This window comes from Rhinoderma darwinii, chromosome 3, assembly GCF_050947455.1.
Source record: "Rhinoderma darwinii isolate aRhiDar2 chromosome 3, aRhiDar2.hap1, whole genome shotgun sequence".
Lineage (NCBI taxonomy): Eukaryota > Metazoa > Chordata > Amphibia > Anura > Rhinodermatidae > Rhinoderma > Rhinoderma darwinii.
Genome location: NC_134689.1, coordinates 362,718,522 through 362,737,835, shown reverse-complemented (window position 1 = coordinate 362,737,835; position 19,314 = coordinate 362,718,522). Strand labels below are relative to the sequence as shown.

The window sequence follows — 19,314 nt, the reverse complement described above, 5'->3', positions numbered from 1 at the left end:
TTTTAATCTGGAACTAAAACATGCCAATGGCTTTTATTTAAGAAAGAGAAAAGGCAAACACCACAGATGGGACTCACCCTTAAAAACGGTATACCTCTTCCATGTATCCCCTTCAATTATGTTTATAGATCATGGGCCATGAGTAAGTTTGCTATTCCACTGGAGGTCTAAATAAAGCACAAGAAGGCAAGAAAGGAGTGCTCCAGGTGAGGCTCGAACTCACAACCTCGGCATTGCTCAACAGTTACTGCTTTATAAGTACCGTGCGCTGACCAATTGCGCCACTGGAGCTCTTACTGATGTCTGCACGCGTGTCCGTTTTCCACCGTGTGCTGACCGATTGCACCGCGGGATGAAGTGATTCCTCAAGCGTGTCTGTTTTCCATCAATTTTCAAAAACACGACAGCGTTTAAGATAGCGGTCAGTCAAGATACTGTGAGTAATAAGTCATTTACTTCTCTCTTATTAATATATAAAGAAGCATCAGTCCAGTGGATGAAGCCAGTTGAGCACTTTTAATCAGGAACTAAAACAGCAACAGCTTAACTTTAAGAAAGAAGAAAGGTAAACACCCCAGATGGGACTTGAACCCACAATCCCTGGCTTAGGAGGCCAGTGCCTTATCCATTAGGCCACTGGGGCTGTAAACTTGCTCTGCGCCGTGGTTTTTCTTTCCAAAGCAAGCAAACATTCACATGTGATGAGTGAGCGAGAAAGGTTTGTGTTGTACCGTTTGCTTTCCAAATCGGATAAAATCTTAACCGCATGCTTGTTTTTTTAAGAAAAGACTAGGTTCCCTTGTATTGTCGTTCTAATTGCACACTAACAGGACATTTCTAATGCAGATGAAGGAAATCTTAATGGAGTGACAAAACCCTTTAAAAACTGAATACCTCTTAATATGTATTGGGACAAGTATCCAGTGAAGAACCTAGTCGAGCACTTTTAATCTTGAACTAAAACATGCTAATGGCTTTACTTTAAACCCTTGGTGACATCTCACATACAATTATGTTGCTGCTGCCAAGGGATTAGCGCATCGTCACATAACAGTACGTAACAGTGATGGAGCCGGCCCAGAAGCTGGGACAAGTACCCAGTGAAGAAGCCAGAAGAGCACTTATAATCTGGAACCATAACATGCCAATGGCTTTACTTTGAGACAGAGGAAAGGCAAACAATACAGATGGGCGTTAAAGCCACAATCCCTGGCTTAGGAGGCCAGTGCCTTATCCATTAGGCAACTGGGACTTTACTTTTTCTATAAGTGGTTGTTTTTCCAAAGCAATCAAACATTCACTTGTGACTGAGTGATCGAGAATGGTTTGTGTTCTACCGTTTGCTTTCTAGATCTGACAAAATCTTAACCACGTGCTTGCTTTTTGTAGACAAGGGAAAGAGGGTCCCTTGTCTTTTCATTATGATCACACACTTACAGGACTCTGCTAATAAAGATGAAGGAAAGCTTATTGGAGGGCCAAAACCTTTAAAAATACCTCTTAATATATATTGGGACAAGTATCCAGTAAAGAAGCAAGTTGAGCACTTTTAATCTGGAACTAAAACATGCCAATGGCTTTTATTTAAGAAAGAGAAAAGGCAAACACCACAGATGGGACTCACCCTTAAAAACGGTATACCTCTTCCATGTATCCCCTTCAATTATGTTTATAGATCATGGGCCATGAGTAAGTTTGCTATTCCACTGGAGGTCTAAATAAAGCACAAGAAGGCAAGAAAGGAGTGCTCCAGGTGAGGCTCGAACTCACAACCTCGGCATTGCTCAACAGTTACTGCTTTATAAGTACCGTGCGCTGACCGATTGCGCCACTGCAGCTCTTACTGATGTCTGCACGCGTGTCCGTTTTCCACCGTGTGCTGACCGATTGCACCGCGGGATGAAGTGATTCCTCAAGCGTGTCTGTTTTCCATCAATTTTCAAAAACACGACAGCGTTTAAGATAGCGGTCAGTCAAGATACTGTGAGTAATAAGTCATTTACTTCTCTCTGATTAATATATAAAGAAGCATCAGTCCAGTGGATGAAGCCAGTTGAGCGCTTTTAATCAGGAACTAAAACAGCAACAGCTTAACTTTAAGAAAGATGAAAGGTAAACACCCCAGATGGGACTTGAACCCACAATCCCTGGCCTAGGAGGCCAGTGCCTTATCCATTAGGCCACTGGGGCTGTAAACTTGCTCTGCGCCGTGGTTTTTTCTTTCCAAAGCAAGCAAACATTCACATGTGATGAGTGAGCGAGAAAGGTTTGTGTTGTACCGTTTGCTTTCCAAATCGGATAAAATCTTAACCGCATGCTTGATTTTTTAAGAAAAGACTAGGTTCCCTTGTATTGTCGTTCTAATTGCACACTAACAGGACATTTCTAATGCAGATGAAGGAAATCTTAATGGAGTGACAAAACCCTTTAAAAACTGAATACCTCTTAATATGTATTGGGACAAGTATCCAGTGAAGAACCTAGTCGAGCACTTTTAATCTTGAACTAAAACATGCTAATGGCTTTACTTTAAACCCTTGGTGACATCTCACATACAATTATGTTGCTGCTGCCAAGGGATTAGCGCATCGTCACATAACAGTACGTAACAGTGATGGAGCCGGCTCAGAAGCTGGGACAAGTACCCAGTGAAGAAGCCAGAAGAGCACTTATAATCTGGAACCATAACATGCCAATGGCTTTACTTTGAGACAGAGGAAAGGCAAACAATACAGATGGGCGTTAAAGCCACAATCCCTGGCTTAGGAGGCCAGTGCCTTATCCATTAGGCAACTGGGACTTGACTTTTTCTATAAGTGGTTGTTTTTCCAAAGCAATCAAACATTCACTTGTGACTGAGTGATCGAGAATGGTTTGTGTTCTACCGTTTGCTTTCTAGATCTGACAAAATCGTAACCACGTGCTTGCTTTTTGTAGACAAGGGAAAGAGGGTCCCTTGTCTTTTCATTATGATCACACACTTACAGGACTCTGCTAATAAAGATGAAGGAAAGCTTATTAGAGGGCCAAAACCTTTAAAAATACCTCTTAATATATATTGGGACAAGTATCCAGTAAAGAAGCAAGTTGAGCACTTTTAATCTGGAACTAAAACATGCCAATGGCTTTTATTTAAGAAAGAGAAAAGGCAAACACCACAGATGGGACTCACCCTTAAAAACGGTATACCTCTTCCATGTATCCCCTTCAATTATGTTTATAGATCATGGGCCATGAGTAAGTTTGCTATTCCACTGGAGGTCTAAATAAAGCACAAGAAGGCAAGAAAGGAGTGCTCCAGGTGAGGCTCGAACTCACAACCTCGGCATTGCTCAACAGTTACTGCTTTATAAGTACCGTGCGCTGACCGATTGCGCCACTGGAGCTCTTACTGATGTCTGCACGCGTGTCCGTTTTCCACCGTGTGCTGACCGATTGCACCGCAGGATGAAGTGATTCCTCAAGCGTGTCTGTTTTCCATCAATTTTCAAAAACACGACAGCGTTTAAGATAGCGGTCAGTCAAGATACTGTGAGTAATAAGTCATTTACTTCTCTCTTATTAATATATACAGAAGCATCAGTCCAGTGGATGAAGCCAGTTGAGCACTTTTAATCAGGAACTAAAACAGCAACAGCTTAACTTTAAGAAAGAAGAAAGGTAAACACCCCAGATGGGACTTGAACCCACAATCCCTGGCTTAGGAGGCCAGTGCCTTATCCATTAGGCCACTGGGGCTGTAAACTTGCTCTGCGCCGTGTTTTTTTCTTTCCAAAGCAAGCAAACATTCACATGTGATGAGTGAGCGAGAAAGGTTTGTGTTGTACCGTTTGCTTTCCAAATCGGATAAAATCTTAACCGCATGCTTGTTTTTTTAAGAAAAGACTAGGTTCCCTTGTATTGTCGTTCTAATTGCACACTAACAGGACATTTCTAATGCAGATGAAGGAAATCTTAATGGAGTGACAAAACCCTTTAAAAACTGAATACCTCTTAATATGTATTGGGACAAGTATTCAGTGAAGAACCTAGTCGAGCACTTTTAATCTTGAACTAAAACATGCTAATGGCTTTACTTTAAACCCTTGGTGACATCTCACATACAATTATGTTGCTGCTGCCAAGGGATTAGCGCATCGTCACATAACAGTACGTAACAGTGATGGAGCCGGCCCAGAAGCTGGGACAAGTACCCAGTGAAGAAGCCAGAAGAGCACTTATAATCTGGAACCATAACATGCCAATGGCTTTACTTTGAGACAGAGGAAAGGCAAACAATACAGATGGGCGTTAAAGCCACAATCCCTGGCTTAGGAGGCCAGTGCCTTATCCATTAGGCAACTGGGACTTTACTTTTTCTATAAGTGGTTGTTTTTCCAAAGCAATCAAACATTCACTTGTGACTGAGTGATCGAGAATGGTTTGTGTTCTACCGTTTGCTTTCTAGATCTGACAAAATCTTAACCACGTGCTTGCTTTTTGTAGACAAGGGAAAGAGGGTCCCTTGTCTTTTCATTATGATCACACACTTACAGGACTCTGCTAATAAAGATGAAGGAAAGCTTATTGGAGGGCCAAAACCTTTAAAAATACCTCTTAATATATATTGGGACAAGTATCCAGTAAAGAAGCAAGTTGAGCACTTTTAATCTGGAACTAAAACATGCCAATGGCTTTTATTTAAGAAAGAGAAAAGGCAAACACCACAGATGGGACTCACCCTTAAAAACGGTATACCTCTTCCATGTATCCCCTTCAATTATGTTTATAGATCATGGGCCATGAGTAAGTTTGCTATTCCACTGGAGGTCTAAATAAAGCACAAGAAGGCAAGAAAGGAGTGCTCCAGGTGAGGCTCGAACTCACAACCTCGGCATTGCTCAACAGTTACTGCTTTATAAGTACCGTGAACTGACCGATTGCGCCACTGGAGCTCTTACTGATGTCTGCACGCGTGTCAGTTTTCCACCGTGTGCTGACCGATTGCACCGCGGGATGAAGTGATTCCTCAAGCGTGTCTGTTTTCCATCAATTTTCAAAAACACGACAGCGTTTAAGATAGCGGTCAGTCAAGATACTGTGAGTAATAAGTCATTTACTTCTCTCTTATTAATATATAAAGAAGCATCAGTCCAGTGGATGAAGCCAGTTGAGCACTTTTAATCAGGAACTAAAACAGCAACAGCTTAACTTTAAGAAAGATGAAAGGTAAACACCCCAGATGGGACTTGAACCCACAATCCCTGGCTTAGGAGGCCAGTGCCTTATCCATTAGGCCACTGGGGCTGTAAATTTGCTCTGCGCCGTGGTTTTTTCTTTCCAAAGCAAGCAAACATTCACATGTGATGAGTGAGCGAGAAAGGTTTGTGTTGTACCGTTTGCTTTCCAAATCGGATAAAATCTTAACCGCATGCTTGTTTTTTTAAGAAAAGACTAGGTTCCCTTGTATTGTCGTTCTAATTGCACACTAACAGGACATTTCTAATGCAGATGAAGGAAATCTTAATGGAGTGACAAAACCCTTTAAAAACTGAATACCTCTTAATATGTATTGAGATAAGTATCCAGTGAAGAACCTAGTCGAGCACTTTTAATCTTGAACTAAAACATGCTAATGGCTTTACTTTAAACCCTTGGTGACATCTCACATACAATTATGTTGCTGCTGCCAAGGGATTAGCGCATCGTCACATAACAGTACGTAACAGTGATGGAGCCGGCCCAGAAGCTGGGACAAGTACCCAGTGAAGAAGCCAGAAGAGCACTTATAATCTGGAACCATAACATGCCAATGGCTTTACTTTGAGACAGAGGAAAGGCAAACAATACAGATGGGCGTTAAAGCCACAATCCCTGGCTTAGGAGGCCAGTGCCTTATCCATTAGGCAACTGGGACTTTACTTTTTCTATAAGTGGTTGTTTTTCCAAAGCAATCAAACATTCACTTGTGACTGAGTGATCGAGAATGGTTTGTGTTCTACCGTTTGCTTTCTAGATCTGACAAAATCTTAACCACGTGATTGCTTTTTGTAGACAAGGGAAAGAGGGTCCCTTGTCTTTTCATTATGATCACACACTTACAGGACTCTGCTAATAAAGATGAAGGAAAGCTTATTGGAGGGCCAAAACCTTTAAAAATACCTCTTAATATATATTGGGACAAGTATCCAGTAAAGAAGCAAGTTGAGCACTTTTAATCTGGAACTAAAACATGCCAATGGCTTTTATTTAAGAAAGAGAAAAGGCAAACACCACAGATGGGACTCACCCTTAAAAACGGTATACCTCTTCCATGTATCCCCTTCAATTATGTTTATAGATCATGGGCCATGAGTAAGTTTGCTATTCCACTGGAGGTCTAAATAAAGCACAAGAAGGCAAGAAAGGAGTGCTCCAGGTGAGGCTCGAACTCACAACCTCGGCATTGCTCAACAGTTACTGCTTTATAAGTACCGTGAACTGACCGATTGCGCCACTGGAGCTCTTACTGAAGTCTGCACGCGTGTCAGTTTTCCACCGTGTGCTGACCGATTGCACCGCGGGATGAAGTGATTCCTCAAGCGTGTCTGTTTTCCATCAATTTTCAAAAACACGACAGCGTTTAAGATAGCGGTCAGTCAAGATACTGTGAGTAATAAGTCATTTACTTCTCTCTTATTAATATATAAAGAAGCATCAGTCCAGTGGATGAAGCCAGTTGAGCACTTTTAATCAGGAACTAAAACAGCAACAGCTTAACTTTAAGAAAGATGAAAGGTAAACACCCCAGATGGGACTTGAACCCACAATCCCTGGCTTAGGAGGCCAGTGCCTTATCCATTAGGCCACTGGGGCTGTAAATTTGCTCTGCGCCGTGGTTTTTTCTTTCCAAAGCAAGCAAACATTCACATGTGATGAGTGAGCGAGAAAGGTTTGTGTTGTACCGTTTGCTTTCCAAATCGGATAAAATCTTAACCGCATGCTTGTTTTTTTAAGAAAAGACTAGGTTCCCTTGTATTGTCGTTCTAATTGCACACTAACAGGACATTTCTAATGCAGATGAAGGAAATCTTAATGGAGTGACAAAACCCTTTAAAAACTGAATACCTCTTAATATGTATTGGGACAAGTATCCAGTGAAGAACCTAGTCGAGCACTTTTAATCTTGAACTAAAACATGCTAATGGCTTTACTTTAAACCCTTGGTGACATCTCACATACAATTATGTTGCTGCTGCCAAGGGATTAGCGCATCGTCACATAACAGTACGTAACAGTGATGGAGCCGGCTCAGAAGCTGGGACAAGTACCCAGTGAAGAAGCCAGAAGAGCACTTATAATCTGGAACCATAACATGCCAATGGCTTTACTTTGAGACAGAGGAAAGGCAAACAATACAGATGGGCGTTAAAGCCACAATCCCTGGCTTAGGAGGCCAGTGCCTTATCCATTAGGCAACTGGGGCTTGACTTTTTCTATAAGTGGTTGTTTTTCCAAAGCAATCAAACATTCACTTGTGACTGAGTGATCGAGAATGGTTTGTGTTCTACCGTTTGCTTTCTAGATCTGACAAAATCTTAACCACGTGCTTGCTTTTTGTAGACAAGGGAAAGAGGGTCCCTTGTCTTTTCATTATGATCACACACTTACAGGACTCTGCTAATAAAGATGAAGGAAAGCTTATTGGAGGGCCAAAACCTTTAAAAATACCTCTTAATATATATTGGGACAAGTATCCAGTAAAGAAGCAAGTTGAGCACTTTTAATCTGGAACTAAAACATGCCAATGGCTTTTATTTAAGAAATAGAAAAGGCAAACACCACAGATGGGACTCACCCTTAAAAACGGTATACCTCTTCCATGTATCCCCTTCAATTATGTTTATAGATCATGGGCCATGAGTAAGTTTGCTATTCCACTGGAGGTCTAAATAAAGCACAAGAAGGCAAGAAAGGAGTGCTCCAGGTGAGGCTCGAACTCACAACCTCGGCATTGCTCAACAGTTACTGCTTTATAAGTACCGTGCGCTGACCGATTGCGCCACTGGAGCTCTTACTGATGTCTGCACGCGTGTCCGTTTTCCACCGTGTGCTGACCGATTGCACCGCGGGATGAAGTGATTCCTCAAGCGTGTCTGTTTTCCATCAATTTTCAAAAACACGACAGCGTTTAAGATAGCGGTCAGTCAAGATACTGTGAGTAATAAGTCATTTACTTCTCTCTGATTAATATATAAAGAAGCATCAGTCCAGTGGATGAAGCCAGTTGAGCACTTTTAATCAGGAACTAAAACAGCAACAGCTTAACTTTAAGAAAGATGAAAGGTAAACACCCCAGATGGGACTTGAACCCACAATCCCTGGCCTAGGAGGCCAGTGCCTTATCCATTAGGCCACTGGGGCTGTAAACTTGCTCTGCGCCGTGGTTTTTTCTTTCCAAAGCAAGCAAACATTCACATGTGATGAGTGAGCGAGAAAGGTTTGTGTTGTACCGTTTGCTTTCCAAATCGGATAAAATCTTAACCGCATGCTTGATTTTTTAAGAAAAGACTAGGTTCCCTTGTATTGTGGTTCTAATTGCACACTAACAGGACATTTCTAATGCAGATGAAGGAAATCTTAATGGAGTGACAAAACCCTTTAAAAACTGAATACCTCTTAATATGTATTGGGACAAGTATCCAGTGAAGAACCTAGTCGAGCACTTTTAATCTTGAACTAAAACATGCTAATGGCTTTACTTTAAACCCTTGGTGACATCTCACATACAATTATGTTGCTGCTGCCAAGGGATTAGCGCATCGTCACATAACAGTACGTAACAGTGATGGAGCCGGCTCAGAAGCTGGGACAAGTACCCAGTGAAGAAGCCAGAAGAGCACTTATAATCTGGAACCATAACATGCCAATGGCTTTACTTTGAGACAGAGGAAAGGCAAACAATACAGATGGGCGTTAAAGCCACAATCCCTGGCTTAGGAGGCCAGTGCCTTATCCATTAGGCAACTGGGACTTGACTTTTTCTATAAGTGGTTGTTTTTCCAAAGCAATCAAACATTCACTTGTGACTGAGTGATCGAGAATGGTTTGTGTTCTACCGTTTGCTTTCTAGATCTGACAAAATCTTAACCACGTGCTTGCTTTTTGTAGACAAGGGAAAGAGGGTCCCTTGTCTTTTCATTATGATCACACACTTACAGGACTCTGCTAATAAAGATGAAGGAAAGCTTATTGGAGGGCCAAAACCTTTAAAAATACCTCTTAATATATATTGGGACAAGTATCCAGTAAAGAAGCAAGTTGAGCACTTTTAATCTGGAACTAAAACATGCCAATGGCTTTTATTTAAGAAAGAGAAAAGGCAAACACCACAGATGGGACTCACCCTTAAAAACGGTATACCTCTTCCATGTATCCCCTTCAATTATGTTTATAGATCATGGGCCATGAGTAAGTTTGCTATTCCACTGGAGGTCTAAATAAAGCACAAGAAGGCAAGAAAGGAGTGCTCCAGGTGAGGCTCGAACTCACAACCTCGGCATTGCTCAACAGTTACTGCTTTATAAGTACCGTGCGCTGACCGATTGCGCCACTGGAGCTCTTACTGATGTCTGCACGCGTGTCCGTTTTCCACCGTGTGCTGACCGATTGCACCGCGGGATGAAGTGATTCCTCAAGCGTGTCTGTTTTCCATCAATTTTCAAAAACACGACAGCGTTTAAGATAGCGGTCAGTCAAGATACTGTGAGTAATAAGTCATTTACTTCTCTCTGATTAATATATAAAGAAGCATCAGTCCAGTGGATGAAGCCAGTTGAGCACTTTTAATCAGGAACTAAAACAGCAACAGCTTAACTTTAAGAAAGATGAAAGGTAAACACCCCAGATAGGACTTGAACCCACAATCCCTGGCCTAGGAGGCCAGTGCCTTATCCATTAGGCCACTGGGGCTGTAAACTTGCTCTGCGCCGTGGTTTTTTCTTTCCAAAGCAAGCAAACATTCACATGTGATGAGTGAGCGAGAAAGGTTTGTGTTGTACCGTTTGCTTTCCAAATCGGATAAAATCTTAACCGCATGCTTGATTTTTTAAGAAAAGACTAGGTTCCCTTGTATTGTCGTTCTAATTGCACACTAACAGGACATTTCTAATGCAGATGAAGGAAATCTTAATGGAGTGACAAAACCCTTTAAAAACTGAATACCTCTTAATATGTATTGGGACAAGTATCCAGTGAAGAACCTAGTCGAGCACTTTTAATCTTGAACTAAAACATGCTAATGGCTTTACTTTAAACCCTTGGTGACATCTCACATACAATTATGTTGCTGCTGCCAAGGGATTAGCGCATCGTCACATAACAGTACGTAACAGTGATGGAGCCGGCTCAGAAGCTGGGACAAGTACCCAGTGAAGAAGCCAGAAGAGCACTTATAATCTGGAACCATAACATGCCAATGGCTTTACTTTGAGACAGAGGAAAGGCAAACAATACAGATGGGCGTTAAAGCCACAATCCCTGGCTTAGGAGGCCAGTGCCTTATCCATTAGGCAACTGGGACTTGACTTGTTCTATAAGTGGTTGTTTTTCCAAAGCAATCAAACATTCACTTGTGACTGAGTGATCAAGAATGGTTTGTGTTCTACCGTTTGCTTTCTAGATCTGACAAAATCTTAACCACGTGCTTGCTTTTTGTAGACAAAGGAAAGAGGGTCCCTTGTCTTTTCATTATGATCACACACTTACAGGACTCTGCTAATAAAGATGAAGGAAAGCTTATTGGAGGGCCAAAACCTTTAAAAATACCTCTTAATATATATTGGGACAAGTATCCAGTAAAGAAGCAAGTTGAGCACTTTTAATCTGGAACTAAAACATGCCAATGGCTTTTATTTAAGAAAGAGAAAAGGCAAACACCACAGATGGGACTCACCCTTAAAAACGGTATACCTCTTCCATGTATCCCCTTCAATTATGTTTATAGATCATGGGCCATGAGTAAGTTTGCTATTCCACTGGAGGTCTAAATAAAGCACAAGAAGGCAAGAAAGGAGTGCTCCAGGTGAGGCTCGAACTCACAACCTCGGCATTGCTCAACAGTTACTGCTTTATAAGTACCGTGAACTGACCGATTGCGCCACTGGAGCTCTTACTGATGTCTGCACGCGTGTCAGTTTTCCACCGTGTGCTGACCGATTGCACCGCGGGATGAAGTGATTCCTCAAGCGTGTCTGTTTTCCATCAATTTTCAAAAACACGACAGCGTTTAAGATAGCGGTCAGTCAAGATACTGTGAGTAATAAGTCATTTACTTCTCTCTTATTAATATATAAAGAAGCATCAGTCCAGTGGATGAAGCCAGTTGAGCACTTTTAATCAGGAACTAAAACAGCAACAGCTTAACTTTAAGAAAGATGAAAGGTAAACACCCCAGATGGGACTTGAACCCACAATCCCTGGCTTAGGAGGCCAGTGCCTTATCCATTAGGCCACTGGGGCTGTAAATTTGCTCTGCGCCGTGGTTTTTTCTTTCCAAAGCAAGCAAACATTCACATGTGATGAGTGAGCGAGAAAGGTTTGTGTTGTACCGTTTGCTTTCCAAATCGGATAAAATCTTAACCGCATGCTTGTTTTTTTAAGAAAAGACTAGGTTCCCTTGTATTGTCGTTCTAATTGCACACTAACAGGACATTTCTAATGCAGATGAAGGAAATCTTAATGGAGTGACAAAACCCTTTAAAAACTGAATACCTCTTAATATGTATTGAGATAAGTATCCAGTGAAGAACCTAGTCGAGCACTTTTAATCTTGAACTAAAACATGCTAATGGCTTTACTTTAAACCCTTGGTGACATCTCACATACAATTATGTTGCTGCTGCCAAGGGATTAGCGCATCGTCACATAACAGTACGTAACAGTGATGGAGCCGGCCCAGAAGCTGGGACAAGTACCCAGTGAAGAAGCCAGAAGAGCACTTATAATCTGGAACCATAACATGCCAATGGCTTTACTTTGAGACAGAGGAAAGGCAAACAATACAGATGGGCGTTAAAGCCACAATCCCTGGCTTAGGAGGCCAGTGCCTTATCCATTAGGCAACTGGGACTTTACTTTTTCTATAAGTGGTTGTTTTTCCAAAGCAATCAAACATTCACTTGTGACTGAGTGATCGAGAATGGTTTGTGTTCTACCGTTTGCTTTCTAGATCTGACAAAATCTTAACCACGTGATTGCTTTTTGTAGACAAGGGAAAGAGGGTCCCTTGTCTTTTCATTATGATCACACACTTACAGGACTCTGCTAATAAAGATGAAGGAAAGCTTATTGGAGGGCCAAAACCTTTAAAAATACCTCTTAATATATATTGGGACAAGTATCCAGTAAAGAAGCAAGTTGAGCACTTTTAATCTGGAACTAAAACATGCCAATGGCTTTTATTTAAGAAAGAGAAAAGGCAAACACCACAGATGGGACTCACCCTTAAAAACGGTATACCTCTTCCATGTATCCCCTTCAATTATGTTTATAGATCATGGGCCATGAGTAAGTTTGCTATTCCACTGGAGGTCTAAATAAAGCACAAGAAGGCAAGAAAGGAGTGCTCCAGGTGAGGCTCGAACTCACAACCTCGGCATTGCTCAACAGTTACTGCTTTATAAGTACCGTGAACTGACCGATTGCGCCACTGGAGCTCTTACTGAAGTCTGCACGCGTGTCAGTTTTCCACCGTGTGCTGACCGATTGCACCGCGGGATGAAGTGATTCCTCAAGCGTGTCTGTTTTCCATCAATTTTCAAAAACACGACAGCGTTTAAGATAGCGGTCAGTCAAGATACTGTGAGTAATAAGTCATTTACTTCTCTCTTATTAATATATAAAGAAGCATCAGTCCAGTGGATGAAGCCAGTTGAGCACTTTTAATCAGGAACTAAAACAGCAACAGCTTAACTTTAAGAAAGATGAAAGGTAAACACCCCAGATGGGACTTGAACCCACAATCCCTGGCTTAGGAGGCCAGTGCCTTATCCATTAGGCCACTGGGGCTGTAAATTTGCTCTGCGCCGTGGTTTTTTCTTTCCAAAGCAAGCAAACATTCACATGTGATGAGTGAGCGAGAAAGGTTTGTGTTGTACCGTTTGCTTTCCAAATCGGATAAAATCTTAACCGCATGCTTGATTTTTTAAGAAAAGACTAGGTTCCCTTGTATTGTCGTTCTAATTGCACACTAACAGGACATTTCTAATGCAGATGAAGGAAATCTTAATGGAGTGACAAAACCCTTTAAAAACTGAATACCTCTTAATATGTATTGGGACAAGTATCCAGTGAAGAACCTAGTCGAGCACTTTTAATCTTGAACTAAAACATGCTAATGGCTTTACTTTAAACCCTTGGTGACATCTCACATACAATTATGTTGCTGCTGCCAAGGGATTAGCGCATCGTCACATAACAGTACGTAACAGTGATGGAGCCGGCTCAGAAGCTGGGACAAGTACCCAGTGAAGAAGCCAGAAGAGCACTTATAATCTGGAACCATAACATGCCAATGGCTTTACTTTGAGACAGAGGAAAGGCAAACAATACAGATGGGCGTTAAAGCCACAATCCCTGGCTTAGGAGGCCAGTGCCTTATCCATTAGGCAACTGGGACTTGACTTGTTCTATAAGTGGTTGTTTTTCCAAAGCAATCAAACATTCACTTGTGACTGAGTGATCAAGAATGGTTTGTGTTCTACCGTTTGCTTTCTAGATCTGACAAAATCTTAACCACGTGCTTGCTTTTTGTAGACAAAGGAAAGAGGGTCCCTTGTCTTTTCATTATGATCACACACTTACAGGACTCTGCTAATAAAGATGAAGGAAAGCTTATTGGAGGGCCAAAACCTTTAAAAATACCTCTTAATATATATTGGGACAAGTATCCAGTAAAGAAGCAAGTTGAGCACTTTTAATCTGGAACTAAAACATGCCAATGGCTTTTATTTAAGAAAGAGAAAAGGCAAACACCACAGATGGGACTCACCCTTAAAAACGGTATACCTCTTCCATGTATCCCCTTCAATTATGTTTATAGATCATGGGCCATGAGTAAGTTTGCTATTCCACTGGAGGTCTAAATAAAGCACAAGAAGGCAAGAAAGGAGTGCTCCAGGTGAGGCTCGAACTCACAACCTCGGCATTGCTCAACAGTTACTGCTTTATAAGTACCGTGAACTGACCGATTGCGCCACTGGAGCTCTTACTGATGTCTGCACGCGTGTCAGTTTTCCACCGTGTGCTGACCGATTGCACCGCGGGATGAAGTGATTCCTCAAGCGTGTCTGTTTTCCATCAATTTTCAAAAACACGACAGCGTTTAAGATAGCGGTCAGTCAAGATACTGTGAGTAATAAGTCATTTACTTCTCTCTTATTAATATATAAAGAAGCATCAGTCCAGTGGATGAAGCCAGTTGAGCACTTTTAATCAGGAACTAAAACAGCAACAGCTTAACTTTAAGAAAGATGAAAGGTAAACACCCCAGATGGGACTTGAACCCACAATCCCTGGCTTAGGAGGCCAGTGCCTTATCCATTAGGCCACTGGGGCTGTAAATTTGCTCTGCGCCGTGGTTTTTTCTTTCCAAAGCAAGCAAACATTCACATGTGATGAGTGAGCGAGAAAGGTTTGTGTTGTACCGTTTGCTTTCCAAATCGGATAAAATCTTAACCGCATGCTTGTTTTTTTAAGAAAAGACTAGGTTCCCTTGTATTGTCGTTCTAATTGCACACTAACAGGACATTTCTAATGCAGATGAAGGAAATCTTAATGGAGTGACAAAACCCTTTAAAAACTGAATACCTCTTAATATGTATTGAGATAAGTATCCAGTGAAGAACCTAGTCGAGCACTTTTAATCTTGAACTAAAACATGCTAATGGCTTTACTTTAAACCCTTGGTGACATCTCACATACAATTATGTTGCTGCTGCCAAGGGATTAGCGCATCGTCACATAACAGTACGTAACAGTGATGGAGCCGGCCCAGAAGCTGGGACAAGTACCCAGTGAAGAAGCCAGAAGAGCACTTATAATCTGGAACCATAACATGCCAATGGCTTTACTTTGAGACAGAGGAAAGGCAAACAATACAGATGGGCGTTAAAGCCACAATCCCTGGCTTAGGAGGCCAGTGCCTTATCCATTAGGCAACTGGGACTTTACTTTTTCTATAAGTGGTTGTTTTTCCAAAGCAATCAAACATTCACTTGTGACTGAGTGATCGAGAATGGTTTGTGTTCTACCGTTTGCTTTCTAGATCTGACAAAATCTTAACCACGTGATTGCTTTTTGTAGACAAGGGAAAGAGGGTCCCTTGTCTTTTCATTATGATCACACACTTACAGGACTCTGCTAATAAAGATGAAGGAAAGCTTATTGGAGGGCCAAAACCTTTAAAAATACCTCTTAATATATATTGGGACAAGTATCCAGTAAAGAAGCAAGTTGAGCACTTTTAATCTGGAACTAAAACATGCCAATGGCTTTTATTTAAGAAAGAGAAAAGGCAAACACCACAGATGGGACTCACCCTTAAAAACGGTATACCTCTTCCATGTATCCCCTTCAATTATGTTTATAGATCATGGGCCATGAGTAAGTTTGCTATTCCACTGGAGGTCTAAATAAAGCACAAGAAGGCAAGAAAGGAGTGCTCCAGGTGAGGCTCGAACTCACAACCTCGGCATTGCTCAACAGTTACTGCTTTATAAGTACCGTGAACTGACCGATTGCGCCACTGGAGCTCTTACTGAAGTCTGCACGCGTGTCAGTTTTCCACCGTGTGCTGACCGATTGCACCGCGGGATGAAGTGATTCCTCAAGCGTGTCTGTTTTCCATCAATTTTCAAAAACACGACAGCGTTTAAGATAGCGGTCAGTCAAGATACTGTGAGTAATAAGTCATTTACTTCTCTCTGATTAATATATAATGAAGCATCAGTCCAGTGGATGAAGCCAGTTGAGCACTTTTAATCAGGAACTAAAACAGCAACAGCTTAACTTTAAGAAAGATGAAAGGTAAACACCCCAGATGGGACTTGAACCCACAATCCCTGGCCTAGGAGGCCAGTGCCTTATCCATTAGGCCACTGGGGCTGTAAACTTGCTCTGCGCCGTGGTTTTTTCTTTCCAAAGCAAGCAAACATTCACATGTGATGAGTGAGCGAGAAAGGTTTGTGTTGTACCGTTTGCTTTCCAAATCGGATAAAATCTTAACCGCATGCTTGATTTTTTAAGAAAAGACTAGGTTCCCTTGTATTGTGGTTCTAATTGCACACTAACAGGACATTTCTAATGCAGATGAAGGAAATCTTAATGGAGTGACAAAACCCTTTAAAAACTGAATACCTCTTAATATGTATTGGGACAAGTATCCAGTGAAGAACCTAGTCGAGCACTTTTAATCTTGAACTAAAACATGCTAATGGCTTTACTTTAAACCCTTGGTGACATCTCACATACAATTATGTTGCTGCTGCCAAGGGATTAGCGCATTGTCACATAACAGTACGTAACAGTGATGGAGCCGGCTCAGAAGCTGGGACAAGTACCCAGTGAAGAAGCCAGAAGAGCACTTATAATCTGGAACCATAACATGCCAATGGCTTTACTTTGAGACAGAGGAAAGGCAAACAATACAGATGGGCGTTAAAGCCACAATCCCTGGCTTAGGAGGCCAGTGCCTTATCCATTAGGCAACTGGGGCTTGACTTTTTCTATAAGTGGTTGTTTTTTCAAAGCAATCAAACATTCACTTGTGACTGAGTGATCGAGAATGGTTTGTGTTCTACCGTTTGCTTTCTAGATCTGACAAAATCTTAACCACGTGCTTGCTTTTTGTAGACAAGGGAAAGAGGGTCCCTTGTCTTTTCATTATGATCACACACTTACAGGACTCTGCTAATAAAGATGAAGGAAAGCTTATTGGAGGGCCAAAACCTTTAAAAATACCTCTTAATATATATTGGGACAAGTATCCAGTAAAGAAGCAAGTTGAGCACTTTTAATCTGGAACTAAAACATGCCAATGGCTTTTATTTAAGAAATAGAAAAGGCAAACACCACAGATGGGACTCACCCTTTAAAACGGTATACCTCTTCCATGTATCCCCTTCAATTATGTTTATAGATCATGGGCCATGAGTAAGTTTGCTATTCCACTGGAGGTCTAAATAAAGCACAAGAAGGCAAGAAAGGAGTGCTCCAGGTGAGGCTCGAACTCACAACCTCGGCATTGCTCAACAGTTACTGCTTTATAAGTACCGTGCGCTGACCGATTGCGCCACTGGAGCTCTTACTAATGTCTGCACGCGTGTCCGTTTTCCACCGTGTGCTGACCGATTGCACCGCGGGATGAAGTGATTCCTCAAGCGTGTCTGTTTTCCATCAATTTTCAAAAACACGACAGCGTTTAAGATAGCGGTCAGTCAAGATACTGTGAGTAATAAGTCATTTACTTCTCTCTTATTAATATATAAAGAAGCATCAGTCCAGTGGATGAAGCCAGTTGAGCACTTTTAATCAGGAACTAAAACAGCAACAGCTTAACTTTAAGAAAGATGAAAGGTAAACACCCCAGATAGGACTTGAACCCACAATCCCTGGCCTAGGAGGCCAGTGCCTTATCCATTAGGCCACTGGGGCTGTAAACTTGCTCTGCGCCGTGGTTTTTTCTTTCCAAAGCAAGCAAACATTCACATGTGATGAGTGAGCGAGAAAGGTTTGTGTTGTACCGTTTGCTTTCCAAATCGGATAAAATCTTAACCGCATGCTTGATTTTTTAAGAAAAGACTAGGTTCCCTTGTATTGTCGTTCTAATTGCACACTAACAGGACATTTCTAATGCAGATGAAGGAAATCTTAATGGAGTGACAAAACCCTTTAAAAACTGAATACCTCTTAATATGTATTGGGACAAGTATCCAGTGAAGAACCTAGTCGAGCACTTTTAATCTTGAACTAAAACATGCTAATGGCTTTACTTTAAACCCTTGGTGACATCTCACATACAATTATGTTGCTGCTGCCAAGGGATTAGCGCATCGTCACATAACAGTACGTAACAGTGATGGAGCCGGCTCAGAAGCTGGGACAAGTACCCAGTGAAGAAGCCAGAAGAGCACTTATAATCTGGAACCATAACATGCCAATGGCTTTACTTTGAGACAGAGGAAAGGCAAACAATACAGATGGGCGTTAAAGCCACAATCCCTGGCTTAGGAGGCCAGTGCCTTATCCATTAGGCAACTGGGACTTGACTTTTTCTATAAGTGGTTGTTTTTCCAAAGCAATCAAACATTCACTTGTGACTGAGTGATCGAGAATGGTTTGTGTTCTACCGTTTGCTTTCTAGATCTGACAAAATCTTAACCACGTGCTTGCTTTTTGTAGACAAGGGAAAGAGGGTCCCTTGTCTTTTCATTATGATCACACACTTACAGGACTCTGCTAATAAAGATGAAGGAAAGCTTATTGGAGGGCCAAAACCTTTAAAAATACCTCTTAATATATATTGGGACAAGTATCCAGTAAAGAAGCAAGTTGAGCACTTTTAATCTGGAACTAAAACATGCCAATGGCTTTTATTTAAGAAAGAGAAAAGGCAAACACCACAGATGGGACTCACCCTTAAAAACGGTATACCTCTTCCATGTATCCCCTTCAATTATGTTTATAGATCATGGGCCATGAGTAAGTTTGCTATTCCACTGGAGGTCTAAATAAAGCACAAGAAGGCAAGAAAGGAGTGCTCCAGGTGAGGCTCGAACTCACAACCTCGGCATTGCTCAACAGTTACTGCTTTATAAGTACCGTGCGCTGACCGATTGCGCCACTGGAGCTCTTACTGATGTCTGCACGCGTGTCCGTTTTCCACCGTGTGCTGACCGATTGCACCGCGGGATGAAGTGATTCCTCAAGCGTGTCTGTTTTCCATCAATTTTCAAAAACACGACAGCGTTTAAGATAGCGGTCAGTCAAGATACTGTGAGTAATAAGTCATTTACTTCTCTCTGATTAATATATAAAGAAGCATCAGTCCAGTGGATGAAGCCAGTTGAGCACTTTTAATCAGGAACTAAAACAGCAACAGCTTAACTTTAAGAAAGATGAAAGGTAAACACCCCAGATAGGACTTGAACCCACAATCCCTGGCCTAGGAGGCCAGTGCCTTATCCATTAGGCCACTGGGGCTGTAAACTTGCTCTGCGCCGTGGTTTTTTCTTTCCAAAGCAAGCAAACATTCACATGTGATGAGTGAGCGAGAAAGGTTTGTGTTGTACCGTTTGC

At 41.7% G+C, this 19,314-nt stretch overlaps 23 non-coding genes across 23 annotated transcripts; all 23 read right to left on the bottom strand.

The window, feature by feature from the left end:
- Window positions 1-198: 198 nt before the first annotated feature.
- On the bottom strand, window positions 199-291 carry TRNAI-UAU (transfer RNA isoleucine (anticodon UAU)). The gene is given in 2 exon segments: window positions 199-234; window positions 254-291. It is a non-coding gene; the product is annotated as a tRNA-Ile (tRNA).
- Window positions 292-570: 279 nt separating this feature from the next.
- On the bottom strand, window positions 571-643 carry TRNAR-CCU (transfer RNA arginine (anticodon CCU)). The gene has a single exon. It is a non-coding gene; the product is annotated as a tRNA-Arg (tRNA).
- A 1,102-nt stretch (window positions 644-1,745) lies between these two features.
- TRNAI-UAU (transfer RNA isoleucine (anticodon UAU)) lies at window positions 1,746-1,838 on the bottom strand. Its single transcript is given in 2 exon segments — window positions 1,746-1,781; window positions 1,801-1,838. It is a non-coding gene; the product is annotated as a tRNA-Ile (tRNA).
- A 279-nt stretch (window positions 1,839-2,117) lies between these two features.
- TRNAR-CCU (transfer RNA arginine (anticodon CCU)) lies at window positions 2,118-2,190 on the bottom strand. The gene has a single exon. It is a non-coding gene; the product is annotated as a tRNA-Arg (tRNA).
- Window positions 2,191-3,293: 1,103 nt separating this feature from the next.
- Window positions 3,294-3,386, bottom strand: TRNAI-UAU (transfer RNA isoleucine (anticodon UAU)). The gene is given in 2 exon segments: window positions 3,294-3,329; window positions 3,349-3,386. It is a non-coding gene; the product is annotated as a tRNA-Ile (tRNA).
- Window positions 3,387-3,665: 279 nt separating this feature from the next.
- On the bottom strand, window positions 3,666-3,738 carry TRNAR-CCU (transfer RNA arginine (anticodon CCU)). The gene has a single exon. It is a non-coding gene; the product is annotated as a tRNA-Arg (tRNA).
- Window positions 3,739-4,841: 1,103 nt separating this feature from the next.
- TRNAI-UAU (transfer RNA isoleucine (anticodon UAU)) lies at window positions 4,842-4,934 on the bottom strand. The gene is given in 2 exon segments: window positions 4,842-4,877; window positions 4,897-4,934. It is a non-coding gene; the product is annotated as a tRNA-Ile (tRNA).
- Window positions 4,935-5,213: 279 nt separating this feature from the next.
- Window positions 5,214-5,286, bottom strand: TRNAR-CCU (transfer RNA arginine (anticodon CCU)). The gene has a single exon. It is a non-coding gene; the product is annotated as a tRNA-Arg (tRNA).
- A 1,103-nt stretch (window positions 5,287-6,389) lies between these two features.
- Window positions 6,390-6,482, bottom strand: TRNAI-UAU (transfer RNA isoleucine (anticodon UAU)). The gene is given in 2 exon segments: window positions 6,390-6,425; window positions 6,445-6,482. It is a non-coding gene; the product is annotated as a tRNA-Ile (tRNA).
- Window positions 6,483-6,761: 279 nt separating this feature from the next.
- On the bottom strand, window positions 6,762-6,834 carry TRNAR-CCU (transfer RNA arginine (anticodon CCU)). The gene has a single exon. It is a non-coding gene; the product is annotated as a tRNA-Arg (tRNA).
- Window positions 6,835-7,937: 1,103 nt separating this feature from the next.
- TRNAI-UAU (transfer RNA isoleucine (anticodon UAU)) lies at window positions 7,938-8,030 on the bottom strand. Its single transcript is given in 2 exon segments — window positions 7,938-7,973; window positions 7,993-8,030. It is a non-coding gene; the product is annotated as a tRNA-Ile (tRNA).
- A 279-nt stretch (window positions 8,031-8,309) lies between these two features.
- Window positions 8,310-8,382, bottom strand: TRNAR-CCU (transfer RNA arginine (anticodon CCU)). The gene has a single exon. It is a non-coding gene; the product is annotated as a tRNA-Arg (tRNA).
- A 1,103-nt stretch (window positions 8,383-9,485) lies between these two features.
- Window positions 9,486-9,578, bottom strand: TRNAI-UAU (transfer RNA isoleucine (anticodon UAU)). The gene is given in 2 exon segments: window positions 9,486-9,521; window positions 9,541-9,578. It is a non-coding gene; the product is annotated as a tRNA-Ile (tRNA).
- A 1,455-nt stretch (window positions 9,579-11,033) lies between these two features.
- On the bottom strand, window positions 11,034-11,126 carry TRNAI-UAU (transfer RNA isoleucine (anticodon UAU)). Its single transcript is given in 2 exon segments — window positions 11,034-11,069; window positions 11,089-11,126. It is a non-coding gene; the product is annotated as a tRNA-Ile (tRNA).
- A 279-nt stretch (window positions 11,127-11,405) lies between these two features.
- On the bottom strand, window positions 11,406-11,478 carry TRNAR-CCU (transfer RNA arginine (anticodon CCU)). Its single transcript has one exon. It is a non-coding gene; the product is annotated as a tRNA-Arg (tRNA).
- A 1,103-nt stretch (window positions 11,479-12,581) lies between these two features.
- Window positions 12,582-12,674, bottom strand: TRNAI-UAU (transfer RNA isoleucine (anticodon UAU)). Its single transcript is given in 2 exon segments — window positions 12,582-12,617; window positions 12,637-12,674. It is a non-coding gene; the product is annotated as a tRNA-Ile (tRNA).
- A 279-nt stretch (window positions 12,675-12,953) lies between these two features.
- On the bottom strand, window positions 12,954-13,026 carry TRNAR-CCU (transfer RNA arginine (anticodon CCU)). Its single transcript has one exon. It is a non-coding gene; the product is annotated as a tRNA-Arg (tRNA).
- A 1,103-nt stretch (window positions 13,027-14,129) lies between these two features.
- On the bottom strand, window positions 14,130-14,222 carry TRNAI-UAU (transfer RNA isoleucine (anticodon UAU)). The gene is given in 2 exon segments: window positions 14,130-14,165; window positions 14,185-14,222. It is a non-coding gene; the product is annotated as a tRNA-Ile (tRNA).
- Window positions 14,223-14,501: 279 nt separating this feature from the next.
- Window positions 14,502-14,574, bottom strand: TRNAR-CCU (transfer RNA arginine (anticodon CCU)). The gene has a single exon. It is a non-coding gene; the product is annotated as a tRNA-Arg (tRNA).
- Window positions 14,575-15,677: 1,103 nt separating this feature from the next.
- TRNAI-UAU (transfer RNA isoleucine (anticodon UAU)) lies at window positions 15,678-15,770 on the bottom strand. Its single transcript is given in 2 exon segments — window positions 15,678-15,713; window positions 15,733-15,770. It is a non-coding gene; the product is annotated as a tRNA-Ile (tRNA).
- A 279-nt stretch (window positions 15,771-16,049) lies between these two features.
- On the bottom strand, window positions 16,050-16,122 carry TRNAR-CCU (transfer RNA arginine (anticodon CCU)). The gene has a single exon. It is a non-coding gene; the product is annotated as a tRNA-Arg (tRNA).
- A 1,103-nt stretch (window positions 16,123-17,225) lies between these two features.
- TRNAI-UAU (transfer RNA isoleucine (anticodon UAU)) lies at window positions 17,226-17,318 on the bottom strand. Its single transcript is given in 2 exon segments — window positions 17,226-17,261; window positions 17,281-17,318. It is a non-coding gene; the product is annotated as a tRNA-Ile (tRNA).
- A 1,455-nt stretch (window positions 17,319-18,773) lies between these two features.
- On the bottom strand, window positions 18,774-18,866 carry TRNAI-UAU (transfer RNA isoleucine (anticodon UAU)). The gene is given in 2 exon segments: window positions 18,774-18,809; window positions 18,829-18,866. It is a non-coding gene; the product is annotated as a tRNA-Ile (tRNA).
- Between the last annotated feature and the right edge of the window lie 448 nt (window positions 18,867-19,314).